A 15,380-nucleotide genomic window follows, 5' to 3' on the forward strand; every position below is an offset into this window, starting at 1 on the left:
ATCAGTTAAATGACGAAAAATTAGTTGTCTATTTACTTGTGACCACTCAGTGTCACTGAGTGACATTTGGCCACTACCTTGAAGGAGCACAGCAGACAGCTTGCACCACAGAATTTATTAGTCAGCCTGAGCTGACTGGGACTTGATATAAGCTAAAAATGGTACAAAGGAGAGAGCTTCAGTTTCTGGTAGACACATGAACAGTGAGGACTATAATGGATTTCGCAATATTTCAAGTCTACCAAGTATAACCAACATTATGACCTATGAATACTTATTTTGTTAAGGAAAATGGCAATGGACCAGACATTGGAGGAAAAAAGTGGATCTCGAATTCAATACAGGAAGTGCCACCTACAGAAGAAAAGTTATTTCTGATCTTGCATTTGGAAATGGAATATTCAGCATAGAACTACTGTGGAGATTATCCATCAGTTTTGTATGTGCAATGAGTGAGCTGATGTTCTGTGGAAAAGACATCCAGTGGTGTCCAGATTGAACCCTGGAACATTAAACTGCACGAGTTTCAGCAGCAAAGGGAATAACAGAACCTGCATGTAAACAAGTTTTGTTACTTGGTCTAATTGAGACAAGGTCTAATGCTTAGATGTCAAGTACCATAGTCATAGAAGTCATATATGAAATAAACTGATTCCTGTCCAAAAAGCAGTCTCGATTAGCTCAGTCTATGATACACCTAACAAGGGATGAATTCCTGGTGTTCTTTTGTAACTATGAGTGATCAGCTATTGAGTTGGATGCTTGAATGGTCATAGGCATGCTAAGCAGAGTTGAGGTAACTCATGCTAGTAGTAAGGTTAAGATTTCATTCATCATACTATGACTAAAATCAATTATGAGGCTTCTGAAGGTATTGTTGACAACTGTGTTGACAATCTAGACACAATGGAGCAAAAGCAACTAAATGATCTGTTGGTTGAAAACATTGATGTAATTGTGGGACCAGATTGTTGTTGAGTCAAACAACAGTGAATTATTACCATATAAGCACAGGAGATGCACGTTTGACAAAGCAACAACCTTGCCAACTTCTTTAGAGCACAAGTAAGGTAATAGGCACTGTAATACAACAGTTGTTGCAGAACAGTCATACAACCTTTAGAAAGTGATTGGTCATCTTCAGTAGTGATTGTCAGGAAAAATAAAGGTATTATAAATTCTGTGTAGATTTTAGATGGATGAAAATGGTTACTTGCATTGATGCCTTCCCTTTACCACAGAAATATGAATGACAAGTAGCTTCAAGTAGCTGTTGGAGTTTACACTGAAAAGACTGCAGTGGGAGAGATGCCTGGTCTACAATGATGCTTTTTGTGTTTAGCTACACTTGCAAGTTGGCATCTGAAAAACCTAACAGGATATTCCAGAACATGTGGAAGGCATGCTTGAAACTGAAACCAGGAATATGTTTTCTCACGTGAACTGAAATGGACTATTTCTATTACATTGTGTTGAGACAATCTTAATAGACCTGGCTAAAAAAACTACTGTGAGAGATTGCCGTCAATCCATGAGAAACTGTGAAGTTTGTAGTTTCCTTAATTTTGTGTCATACTACTGATTTGTGGGCAACTTCTCAAACATTGCAGCACCAATGTTGGCAACCATAAACGTGGAAGTGCACTTTCAATGGAGTGAGGAATTTAATCAGGCATTTTAATTCCTAAAGCTTGCATTAGTGGGTGCTCTAGTTCTGGTCTATTCCTGTCAAGAATTCGAGTTTCTCCTGGACACTGGCACCAGTGCCTACAAAGTCATTGCAGTTGCATGATGGAACAGAATGTCTATCTGCATATGCTAGTCATATCCTTATGACTGCAAAACACAGATACCATATAATGAAGAAAGAGCTGCTTGTAGTGGTTGTCTTTGTGAAACACTATTAGCACAATATGTATGAAAAGAAGTTCATTGTCTAGGTGAAACATGCTTTGCTTAAGTGGTTAGTAAACTTTAAAAATTTGGAAGAGATGACAGCACATTGGATAAAAACACTACAAGTTATGACTTTGTCATAATTTATCACCTGGGCTAGCAACACAAAAATGTAACCAGACTATTTTGTAACACAGGGAGATCTTGTCTGTCTGTGGAATGTCCTGACCACGGCACCTTAGGAGAGTTGAAACTATGCTGTTTCAGTCATATGAAATGCAAATAATGAGGTAGAGAATTCCACTGTCAAAATTAATATTTCAGGAGCTCTGTGACTAGCAACTGAAGGTCCTTAACATAGTGTGAGTGATGGACCTTGATTAGTAGCACAGACACATATACCCTGTAGCACCTGTATGAGTAGTTACGAGTGCAAGAAGGTGTGTTGTACCATTGTTACCAACCCATAAGGTGTGGTGCTTTGACACTGCTGCAACTAGTGTTCCCCAGAGATGCATAGCAAGAAATACTCCACAACTAGCTGCAAATCATAAAACATTAGCAGTTGTTTTCATGCCCTTAACTTGAATTTTCCTTATTCTATCATTTTCATTCAAACCATTTATGCTACACTTTATTGCAGGCATTATGTATTAGATTGATAAATCCTAGTCTATTTGAAAAATTTTTATAAGGTCAGGCAAACAAATTCATGTAGACGTAACTTTATTTAATAAAACTAAACATACATAACTGTATGTAATAAAACTACATGTAAAGTAAAGAATAAAGTAATGGTATTTATAATAGTGTACACAGTATGAAACAGTTATGAGTGTTTAGTATATGACTTGATCTTATGAGTTACACAAGGAAACTCAAAAATGAGAATAAAACTTATAGTAAAGAAAAAAGTAGCTAAAAAGTGTTCTATGAAATGAACTGAAGCTAAATTACTGCAAAGAAAAGTAAATATAAAGTTGTAATGAAGGCAAACCTAGCTGAATATGCAAAAATGTCTGAATGAATGTTCACAAAGTGATAAGCGTACAGTTTCTTATGATCTGCGCGTGTGTAATTTAGACCTAAATAAGTTGAGAAATCCCACACAAATTGTATTTAGTGTAATTTTCATTTTTTAGGAAATTACATGTAGATTAAGTGTTGTTTATGTGAAATACTTTGTAAATAAAAATAACTAAAGTTGAAACTGAAGCCAGTCATCACATGATGACAACAACATTAGGTCATCATGTACCATACTTGTTGCATTGAAAAGTTTGATTAAGTAAAAAATTAGGTAAGGTGATTCTGAATGGAAAAGCCAAATTGCAATCTGGACTCCTTAAACATTGGCCTTTCTAACTATATGAAATTTGCAGCATTTGATCAAGAAATGTGAGAAAAGTTCTGGAGAGACAAATGCAAGCATATTACTCATAGAGATATGCAAAACTTAAAGACTGGAGAGCACCAAGATGTAACCTCCACTTGAAGTATCATTCAATGGTAGTTCTGGCTGCCAGTGAGTTGAGTTATTCAGCACTGGTGTGAATTGTAGGGTGTGTGCTGCCCAGAGGAAAATAACTGACCAACAAAGATGATAGACCATAAATATCACTGTTTCACCCTGGAGAATGCAGAGATCATTACTATCTAGTCATTGCATAAAAAAAACTTCTATGAAACTGTTAAGACAGAAACTTTGAAGAAGTGCTGGACTATGTGGGCATAGGCCCCCATTGAGGTCCAGGAGTAAAGATATGACTGCCCTCCACATAAGTGCAATCCTAACATTCCACTGGATCATGAGTAATAGATACAAACACTTATAAAGAGATAATCTGGCTGAAAATAAAATCTGTGTTCCAAAGTTAATCTTTATTTTATTCTGAATAAAAAACGATTAACTTCATCAAAATAATGTATAGTACGAATAAGTAGTGTTCTAGACAATAAGTTCAACATATCTTCCCCTTTTTCAAAGTAAGTATTTAAAATGAATGCAGCATCAAAATACAAATTGCACAATCATTAATAGCTGCAAGAAAATGAATTGTATAAATTAATTTTCTATTAGTTCCCTTCAAAAAATTTCTAATATTATTTGTATTTATGCATATCATTTCAATCCATTCCAGTACACTAAGATTGGTAATTCAAATTTTCTGTCAGCTTCATATACAGTACAAGTGTAATAATAAAAAAAAGCAGTTGAATTAGAAACAATTAAATGAAGCAGATAAATTCACTTTCTATTCAGCATCTGAAAAGTTTTGTCATAAACAGTCTCCTACTGTACACTGTTGTTGTTTGTACCTAAAATACTCTGCAGAAATACTTGGTGTTCAGAAAAATGTGTTGTTTATCAGCTCTTGTTGGATGATAATCCAACTCTTTCTGACACTTTATGAATCTTACTGGAACTCCTGTCTTTGCTCTTGAATATTTTGGTCTGATCTTTGTGGTATAAAACCTATCTCTCATGCTTTCTTTTTTTCCTTTTTTTTCTTTGCCTCATTAATACTAACAGCTTTTCCATCTTCTCCTTCCTCTGGTTCCTCTTTGCCATTGCTTTTTTCAAGTCATTGGTTCTCTTCACCTGTGCTACTTTCACTTAGTTCTTCAGGCTGTCAAGATACTTGGAATGAGCTTTGTGTCACTTTATTCTCTGTATAGCTGTGCCCCTCATGTCAGTGGTACTGGTTTATTAGCTTTCATTGTTAGCTTGACTCTAATCATGATTTAATACATGTCCACTCCCATGTTTGTTCAATCACTTTCATGGCCATCGTTCACAACATTGAATGTTCCTTCAATGTGAGGTCCAGAGAAATGTTACCAATGCCTTAATCAGCTTGGAAATAGTGATTTACTTTGGGAGCTTTATGATGTGTGCCCACCAATTGCTGTCAATGTGTATATCTTGTATATCAAGTTTTCTTGATTCAAGGTGGAGTCAACAAAATATTTTCTACATTCCATTGCCAATTGTCTAGATGCTCCCTGGATAATGTCTAGCATGTATTTGCCTATTGCTATCAAGGCATCTGCTGCTTAACTCTTCCTGTGAAGGGCTGGATACAGGGCTGAAAGAGAAGTTAGGATGCTTTTGTTAAGAGGTAGTTTGGACATGAGGTAAGAACGTGCAGATTTTTATGCACCTTCTAGTTTTTGAAAGAAATCTGGTAGCCAATAAGTACTTTCCTGATGCAGCCTTTCAAGTTGACAAGTATAGAACAGTCCAACACACATCTTTATCCTGGGAAGTAGATTTGAATCTTTGTTGGAATTTAGTTTCAGTAGATCTTTCACACCACAATCTGGGATAATTTCAGTTTTCATACACAGACTGAAAAAAGCTCTTACACAACTCAAACATGCTTGTAAGGAGTTTACAGATGTGAGGTTTCTCTGTCTAGAACAGCGTGATGAAACTCTGAAATTCAGGCAGGATTCCATGATACAGGAGTTAGAATGTGTTTTTTTCTGTCAGAGCTGGTAGTTGTTTTTGATTCCCATGGATATCTACCAAGATAAAAATATCATCTTCTGTCATTTCCCTTCACTTCAGGATGTTCTGATAAATATCACCAGAAACAAAACAAGTCATTTAAAATTAACACTGTTTAAGTACTAGGTAATAATGCATATAATAATATCTTCTACAGTACATGTAAGAATATTGTTACATGTAGTAATTTATATATATATATAATAATACAGAAATTAACACTGTGTTACATTATGGCAGTACATATGAATTTAAGCTTCATTGTACATCTGATTGGTTACACATGGCTCGGAAAGTAAAAGGTTTTAAATTTATAAATGATAAATATAGCATATTTATCAGCAACACAGCCTAGCATCATAGTGACTATACAGCACACACCAAAATCAAACACTAAATTAAAATCAGTCACTTTTGCAAAAAATGTATCTAGTGCAAAACTGAAAAAGTAAATATATGAAAAAAAAATTAAATCAAAGTAATACATTTTAAGATATCTTCACATCCTTAATTTAATGCATAATAAATGTATAGACACAGGTACTAAACTTGTAAGTTTTTGAACAAATATTGTTTTATTATTTTATAATATATCCTTCTTGATCATAAAGTATCATGAAAGTTTCAACTATGTTCAATGAATTTTGAGATATTTTTTCCTGATTTTTGCTTTCTCCTCAAAGGTAAAGAAATTATAGTAGTACAGTCTAACTGGTTTTAACGATTCTTCCATCCTTTCTGTTCTGTGACCTGGAGCATTTCCAAAAACCTGGATGATACTGGCCTCAGCAACTCCTTCACTGTTTTTGCATTCTTGCTCGAGAACCCCCAATGAAATATTTGTTGAATATCATGGAATTTGGGCTTAGTTTTTCATCTTTGTTCAATACCATAATAAACCATTGTCAAATTTCTAAAACAATTTCTATGAGTCATTAGACATGACAAGCACAACATCGCCTGCAATATCCAAAAGATGTGGGTTCTTCTTCCTTATTAATGCTTTCTTTTGAGCCATGCATTGTTGCACAAGTATCCATTAAAGCATTAACAACATTTTCTCAAAGTACATTTGTAGTTCATTTCCTGTAATCAAATTATCTAGTTGTGCAAAGATATTGTCTGTAGTGGCCTTGTTTTCAACAAATGAAACTAGGAGTTCACATTTTACTTCCCAGTGACCATTATCAAAATATTGTACTAACACATTCACCATCTTGTCCATACTGTTATTAATGGCTTTATCTAGTAGTAATGAAAATGGACAGCTTTTCAATTCTGAGGTCAGAGCATACTGGAAACCCTCATCTGTAGCTTACACAGGTATATGACATTCTGAGCTTGTTGAGTGCCTGCTTGTCTTTTGTTTATTTTTTTGCAAGGTAAATAACACCTTAAAAGCACACTGTATAATTTTCAGTAGGCCTGTATAACAACTAGATCTAGATCCTACAATAGACCTATGGGTGAGACAATACTAAGTTTAGATTTCTACATCTAGGCCTAAAACTAAACAACATAGGTCAGCATATTAAACTGTGGGAGACTACATCTGGATACAAGATCTATTTAATTTAAAATCATCATGGTTATGTTTCAGACCACACAATCCAAATGACTGATGACTAGCCTCCACCCAATACATATTTTCTAACTAGATTTACATGAATTGCAAAAATATTTTGTTAATACCTGAGAGACAGAAAACTTTCATTCATGGACAGCTACACAAATTCTGAATCTTGGACAAAAAATCCTAGCAAGATGTCATGAAGAAATTTGGTCATTGATGGCTATTTTGATACCCCCAAACTATAAATAACCTAAAGACAGTTAATCTAAAGCAAATGATGTGTGTCTTTCATACCAGGTTATCAAGTTTATATATTGTTGTAGAAGTAAGAACAGGCACCAATGAACAAAATACTGTGTATTAACAATCAATCAATTATGATACAGATAATTTTAGCTAAATAACATTGATCATACAAAAAACCAGCAGCAAGTGTAATTTATCATTACATTACTTTACCTATGTTAACAATCAACTGCTTAACTCATAATGTTTTGATGACAGAGCACCACAGAATGACAAACCTTAATGGGTGGAAACCAAGGTTCCCCTTTCTATAGATATCTGAGTCAAAGAACACATGCATGATAACTAACTGTGAAAAATGGAAAATCAGCTAAAAAAGAACAAAGCTTCAATTATCAGATAACTGAAGAATGAATTGTGTTTTGTTTAGCATGAACACAGTCTAGGAATATAAGAGTTGTAGTCAGGGGCAGACTGACTCACCAGGATACCAGTCAATTGCCCAGTGAGTGAGTGCATTTGACAGATTCTTAAAAATTGATTTTAAATTTTAAGTGTTTAGCCAGTATGCAGCATGTGATATTGCCTAGCAGGTCCTTTAATGCTAATCTGCACATGGTTGCAGTCAATGCACAGAAGTTAAGAAAAGCTAGCTTAAAAGTTAACATTTTCTTAAATTAAAAATGTATTATCAACAATACTTACCTCCTCTAACACTACAGCTATTACTCGACTGCCAGGGTTTCTTCCTTTGACCATCTAAGCATTGGTCTAATTTTTTTCTCACTTGCTCCAGTCTTTTATACCCCATTTAATTGCCACTGGCGATATATGTCTCGTGACACTCTCCACCTACAACAATGCACCCTCTGTCCTGGTACTGTATAAAAGCACTTCATTCAGATAATGTTATCACTTTTTTGAGACCAACTTAATCCCAGTCTCTAACACTGACTCTTAGCGGGGAGGAAGGGTGAGAAAGTGTCAGCAGAGGTAAGTATTATTGGAAATATATTTTTGATTTAAGAAACTGTTAACTTCCAAACATACTTACAACTAGAATCCCACATCGATAAGGTGGAGGGGCTCATGAGGGCATTACCCATACAAAATGCATCTGCACAGATCGTGGGTAAGCCAATAGAAGCTTAACACCCTAGTGGGAGAACCACATTACATCCAGAACATGTATGCTCTTCACCCAGAACTTAATTCATGTACTGTGAGTGGAATTTTATATGATCTGTCATCACCACTGGCCAGGCCACAACCAGATAGCTAAAGTTCCACTGCTCGGGGTTGGAATTATAGAGCCATGGTCCATATATCCCACTTTAGTAGCTAGGACAATTGGACCACAAAATATATACATACATACTTGTGAGTGGATCTGAACCTGTAGCCTTCCAAACCACTAGAATCACGACTAGAAGGAAGGCAACCTGAAAAAAGTATGAAGGGCAACACCAAAAACTTGGAATGATGGGATCCTGTATGCCATACTGAACCTGAGGAAACAGAACTCATCCAGTCTGAACTATGAATACACATCTTCACTTCCCAACTGAGTGGGCAAGGTAAATTCCACTTGTATCCGGAATTGTGGGAAGGATGTGGAATGAACTGTATTCAACTAAGGACCCAGGATAGGACCACTTTGCATTCGGAATTACAATGACATAATGGACCCTCTTCCATGAGCAATGTACTGAACTAATATTTATCAAAAAAGAAGGGCCACGCTCAACCCAACCAGATAGCCGAGCATCAAATCTGAACCAGTATTATGGGTAGGTTCTCGTGTAGGCTGGTACCTCTCCTACCGATATCTGGGGAAAAAAAAACACCCAGTGACCTGGGTAGGAGGGCCCCAACTTTGCCCCCTTCTCCAAGAGAAATTCACTCTAACACTCTGGAGGAAAAGAATCTGTCCACCACCCCAGTGACTGGAAACTGGGTGTGGTAAGGACTCTCTAGCTCCACTTGTAGAATCTGGAAAGGTAATGCATGTTGGGGAGTCCCAACGAACAGTGCTCTGGAAACAGTGCAATAGGCGAACCAAGTTCCCTAAATTTTTAAAAGCAAACGAACCCTGATTTATTCAATTCAAGAATCTGCACACATGAGCAGGGTCCCCTCATGCTTTACTCATGATGCTCCATTAGTGGCGGTTCAGCACAGTACAGGAATACCACCTGGTCAGCCTCTAGGTGGTCTTATGGAACACCTCATTTCTACAGAGCCTGTTGCAACCTAGATAAATTATATTGAATTAGTGGTTGCTAGTGCAGAATTGGTTTGATAAAAGCACACCTGCATGGGCAACACTCGCCACAGAGTGTGATCCTGTGAAAAAGATATAAGGGACATAAGAGTAAAGAAAATACAAGAGTAGTTATGAAAATACTCACCCTTCTTTATAATCTAATGGACGTGGTTAAGATAGCTACAGGAGGTGGTCAAAAACCCTCAGAGGTAGATACTGCCAGATCATGCAAATAATGTGAGATAAAAGTATTGGGGAAGGTCCACATACCAACCTGCACAATGTCCTCCAGTCAGCAATTCAACCAGGCCACTAAATTCATACAAAGTTGTCACTGGACATAACAAATAATCGAGATTCGATTGGTCATAGAAGTGAGAAATAGAGATCAGAGGAATCGTTAAAAAGGATTTATCCCCTTCCCTGGCTGCCAGTATCTGAGGGAAAATGAACCAGTTTGAGGATGTAGGCAAAATGATAAAGCATCCTGTGCACAATCAGCACAAACACCTTCAGGGAAAGGTGATACATTGTACAAGAGGCTAAGATCTCAAACGCATGTTGAGAAAGGGCATGTAATGTCACCTTAATATACCAGTTAGGTAACTGAAACAGTCACTTGGAACAAAAGACTCAAAATGACAAGGAAGCCTGAGAGTACTGGGGACTCAAATAATTTCTGTCTTGAATATCAAAAGGTAGTTGATAAGGCGTCGTTATACAGGGCAATTGTGGAAGATGCAAAACTCTTGTCAAAGAGCCAGTTAAAAAACGAGTTCTGGTTGACACTTCTGATCGAAATGGGATCAACTTCCCCTCAATACACCATTGTCGATATGTGTGCCATTTCCGTTGATAAATATACATCATGGAAGTAAGCAAAGACTGAGACAGATACATGGCAACCTTAGAAATTAAATCCTGATGCCATGCAAAGGACAGCATAACCTCCATGCCTGAAGCGTGAGCTTCTGGATGGTTGGGTGTATGATGTTCCTCTGTGGCTGCCTCAACAGAGATGGCCAAAGAGGAAGTGGAAGAGTTGGACACTCCTGAAGGTACCACAAAAGCAAAAACCAGGGTTTAGCTGCCAATCCAGTGCTATTAACAGGACCAGATAATGGGTTGGAAGAAATCATAGCTAGTACTTTGAGTAACATATGAATTGGTGGTAAGGCCTAGAGTTGTAATCCCATCCCGTCCTGATGGAATGCATCTATTGCTAAAGCCTGAAGATGAGGTACTGGAGACCAAATTGCATGAAGGTGCATGATGTTAAGAAGGAAGAAATAAACTAATTTGTTATCTTTATGGACTGGACTTTAAATCATTTTCATCAAGTAATTTAAAAGAACCTGCCTAACAAATGAAAAATGTTACAACAATATAATAAGGATAGAGATGTGCCAAATTAGAATTTGGTCAATCTAAAATAATTTTTTGCTCACCTTGCATTGGAATATTGTTGTGTACAAAATAGTGACTACTTTTTTTTTACCCTGGCCAGGTGGTTAGAGAGCTTGACTCGCAGATTCGAATCCCCGTCCCACCAAACATGCTCACCCTTGCAGCCGTGGGGGTGTTATAATGTAATGGTCAGTCCCAATATTCGTTGGTAAAAGAGTAGCCCAAGAGTTGGCAGTGGGTGATGATGACTAGCTGCCTTCCCTCTAGTCTTACTCTGCTAAATTAGGGGTGGCTAGCACAGATAGCCCTCGTGCAGCTTTGCACAAATTTCAAAACAAACAAACTTTTTTACCCATGATAATCTTATTCTTCTCTACCTTCAACAGGTGAGGTGACATGTGCTGTTAAGTTTACTGCCCATTTGTATAGTGATGGAACACTTAAAGTATCAATAAGCTTGATAGCCTAAATTTAGTTGTGTACACTGTTTACCACTACATGATTGATCAGCCCACTACAGTTGTGTCATAAAATGTAAACTTGACCACAAAAACTAAGCATACATACTTGTGTTAACCTGTACCTACTGGTAATTTTACTAAGCATTGTTATATTTAGTACTTATCTGACTTATAATCAATGTTTACTTTCATCAACAAAAATTCAGTGATTTTAGTAGTCTTGTGAAAATTTGTAGAGAAACCTGCAGAACTTTATTAATATTTTCAGCTTGTTACAGGTTTCATACTATATGTTACATATGTACATATGTACAATTGTTAATGATTTAAAAATTACATATTATAAGTTATTGTACTTGAAGCTTGTAAACAGGTTCCCCTGTTATTAATTTTTTTTACCACTATAAAACTTTGAGACAAATTTTAAGGTCAATTTTATATATTAATTTTTAGTACATTTCAACAATTTTAACCCCAAAATATTTTAAGATCAATATTTTGTCATTCTCTGAAATTTATTTAGTATAATTCATGAAGAAAAATGAAAAAAAGTTTGTATTTTGATTTCTGTATTGCTGTGAATAGTTTCATCTGTAAACAACGCATTTATTAATTTTTTTATGATTTTTCTTCACATCCCAAAGAAGAACTATATTTTTGCTAAAAATCTACCACCCCTTGAAAATATATTATTCATTTCTTCATTTTCAAAATTTTTCCTTAATTTTTACACAGACCTTGGATGAAATCTTGTTATAGGGCCACATCAAGTGGTTTGATCATTCACTAATGAAACACTATAAAGAAAGTTACATATGATTGGATACAGCAAGACGTAGACTATCATATAATAGTAAATATACAGGTTTAAGAGTTTACTTTCTGTAAACTTTCTTTTCAATCCTATTTGTTTGTGAATTTTGAAAGTATTTGTGTTTAAATTATATCTCTCTGAAAGCTACAGAAGTTTTATTTAATGAGAAGACATAAGATAACTTAAGATAAGGTAAGCTTAGAGACATATTAAATGGGTATAAAAGAAATATTTAATTCATGTTTAAGTTTGATACATTAACAAATGACAAAACCTTCTCCAAATATTATATCAGGTACAAATAGTTTATCTAGACACATGAATATATATATAAAATAAAGTATGACAAAAAGTCACTTAAATGGAGATTGCTTAAGGCTTAATAAAGGTATCTGGTTGATGTTAAAATTACAGTTTTTACTTCTTTAGTAGATATACTGTTTTATTAAATTGCAATGTTTGTAAACATGAAATGGTTTTGTATTATGTTCACCTAATAAAATAATTATTAAATCAGATAACTTTAAGTTAAGTTTAATGCTTAATGAGTGTATTAAGTGACTGCAAAATATTCTGGTGACTGAAATCTGTATTGAATATTATTTTTATCCGTATCTTATTCAAATAACATAATTAAAAAAATTGTCTAACTAGCTACTTCATTATTTCTAATTGTAACCATTGACGTTTTAAATTTAAAATAAATTATTAACGTTATCGGTAATGGTAAAACATTTTCATCATTCAATTATCAATTTATTTGAGTTTCAAGATATCAGTGTGAGACTACTACATATTCTAAAAACAAACATTACAGCAACTGCATGGTGGTATTTAGTCAACTCATTTATCAGTTAATTCATCAAGAAGGAAATGTTTGTTTATTTTAGAGCAAAGCCACACTGGGCTATCTGTCAAACACAGAGAATTGAACCCAAATTTTATTTTTTGTCTGAAAACTTACCACTGTCACACCATGGGACAGCAGAAAATGTCTAGATTATCTCAAAAAAACCTTTGTGACAAAATACTTTTTTAGAAAAAAAGTTATATTATATGTTTTTTGTAATAGCATGATACAATAATGCAGTGTTTGAAAAATTTATGAAGCTAGCACAAATCCACAAATTTTTCTTCTTGTATGGGGTGTGTGTGTTCTATGGGGCATGCATTAATTGATTAGCAAGTACCACTAGTCATCAAGTTATATCTGTTGAACATAGTGCAGTAAACTATCATAGCTAACAAACTATATTATAAAGTTTTGTTATAGATCTGTATATTGATAGGAAGTTAGTATAAATACTAAAATTAAAACACTGTGATTTGTGATATTTATTTACATTCTGAGTCAGCTGGAAAATACAAAACAACAGATGAAGGTAAAGTCATGCTTTGTGTGAAATAGTTCAATAATAGGATAGTAACACGATAAAATGATATATACAGCTCATACCACTGGCTTATTTCCTCTTGTAATTTTAAGCTTTAATACCTTACTCAATATTTTGGGAAAAAATGTTCTTCTCATCCTCAGCACTTTTTTTTATCATTTCACTATAACCTTTTTCTGAACTCATGCCTGTCATTTCTTCGTGATCTTCATCACTGAGAAAGAAAAAATAATAATATGGGTAATTTCTAATTCTATTAGTGTCAGTGTTTCTAAGTATACATTTTTTAATATTGTAAAATTAGTCCTACATATGAAATAATGAATTAGGCTATATAAGTTTTATGTATAATATATTGTAGCACTAATTCAGTCACTGAATTACCATAAAGTGGGTGAAACTGAAGGAAAGTAGCTGCCATCAACAAGTACGGAGTTTTCTGATGGGTGTGAAATTAACAATGTCAAACACAAACATTTTCAAAATTGAAAATAGCTATTCATTAGAAAGCAAATACATTTACCAATTAACTGAATAGCTATAAAGATTCTTCTTGGTTAATACACTGTGCTATCAATTATTAACCTAAAATCACACATGTAAAGGAATTAACATTCAAAAATTGAGATTTGTAATCTATTTCCTGTTGGTTATATTTTTTTAAGCAGCTTGACAGACACACAAACCCACAATAAATAATACCAAATTTTTCAATACTCTGTTTTGTCGAGTTGCTTCAAAAGAATGAAAAAGATAATAGTATTTATAATATTTTAGCTACATTTTGTATTATTTATGTACTCTGCTGGAGATAAATTCTTCTCAAAGCCACATGTTATCACCTAATGTGAAATAAGTAGCATTTCAATATACTTAACATTTCATGAATTGTCAGTGTCAAGAATCTCTACCATTAAATGTCTTGTATCTTATGTCTGCAATGATTATTTTCCAACTTTCCTATCTCTATGCCCTAATTACAAGTCTGATAGCCATTTAAATTTTCCCTTTGCTACTCTAAGATTGCAGGACAACCCATTCTTTGATGCTTAATTGTTAACATATAAAACTCTTCAATATCCATAATAATAAAATTTAAAACAAAGAAAGGAAATAATAATATATTTGGATTGGACATGAAAATCTCCCCATGAAACTCATTTTTGTTAGAACTTTTATATTTTCTTAGGTCACTTTTGCAGAGTCTCCATTTTGGAAGAATTAAATTGTGATGTTGATACAAATGCATGTATAATGATACAATGGGGTACAACTGGAAGGAACTGAAAGGACCACAAGATATGATGATGCTATAATGATACTTATATTTCACAAAAACAAAACAACATAAATTCAGGCATGACACTGAATTTGTAGTAAACAGTAACATAGCCACAAGCTTTTTAATATAATAAAAAAACATATTCACTACTGCCAATCTAGTACTTGACAGGTATGCCAGGTCAGCTTGGCTTACTTCCTCAGAGTTTTTGGTTGAAGTACTACTTTGTTGTATAAAAATTCACTACTGCCAATCTAGTACTTGACAGGTATGCCAGGTCAGCTTGGCTTACTTCCTCAGAGTTTTTGGTTGAAGTACTACTTTGTTGTATAAAAATTCACTACTGCCAGGTATGCCAGGTCAGCTTGGCTTACTTCCTCAGAGTTTTTGGTTGAAGTACTACTTTGTTGTATAAAAATTCACTACTGCCAATCTAGTACTTGACAGGTATGCCGGGTCAGCTTGGATTACTTCTTCAGAGTTTTTGGTTGAAGTACTACTTTGTTGTATAAAAATTCACTACTGCC

At 34.7% G+C, this 15,380-nt stretch overlaps 1 long non-coding RNA gene across 2 annotated transcripts; it reads right to left on the reverse strand.

Moving 5' to 3' along the window:
- Positions 1-3,756: 3,756 nt before the first annotated feature.
- LOC111087742 lies at positions 3,757-13,787 on the reverse strand. 2 transcript variants are annotated; one of them, XR_002612394.1, is made up of 2 exons: positions 13,678-13,787; positions 3,757-5,424 (listed from the first exon to the last, which is right to left on the reverse strand). It is a non-coding gene; the product is annotated as an uncharacterized LOC111087742 (long non-coding RNA). The 2 variants fall into 2 exon arrangements; XR_002612395.1 differs by having other exon boundaries at positions 13,673-13,787.
- Between the last annotated feature and the right edge of the window lie 1,593 nt (positions 13,788-15,380).

Source organism: Limulus polyphemus, unplaced genomic scaffold (assembly GCF_000517525.1).
Source record: "Limulus polyphemus unplaced genomic scaffold, Limulus_polyphemus-2.1.2 Scaffold2566, whole genome shotgun sequence".
NCBI classification, from domain to species: domain Eukaryota; kingdom Metazoa; phylum Arthropoda; class Merostomata; order Xiphosura; family Limulidae; genus Limulus; species Limulus polyphemus.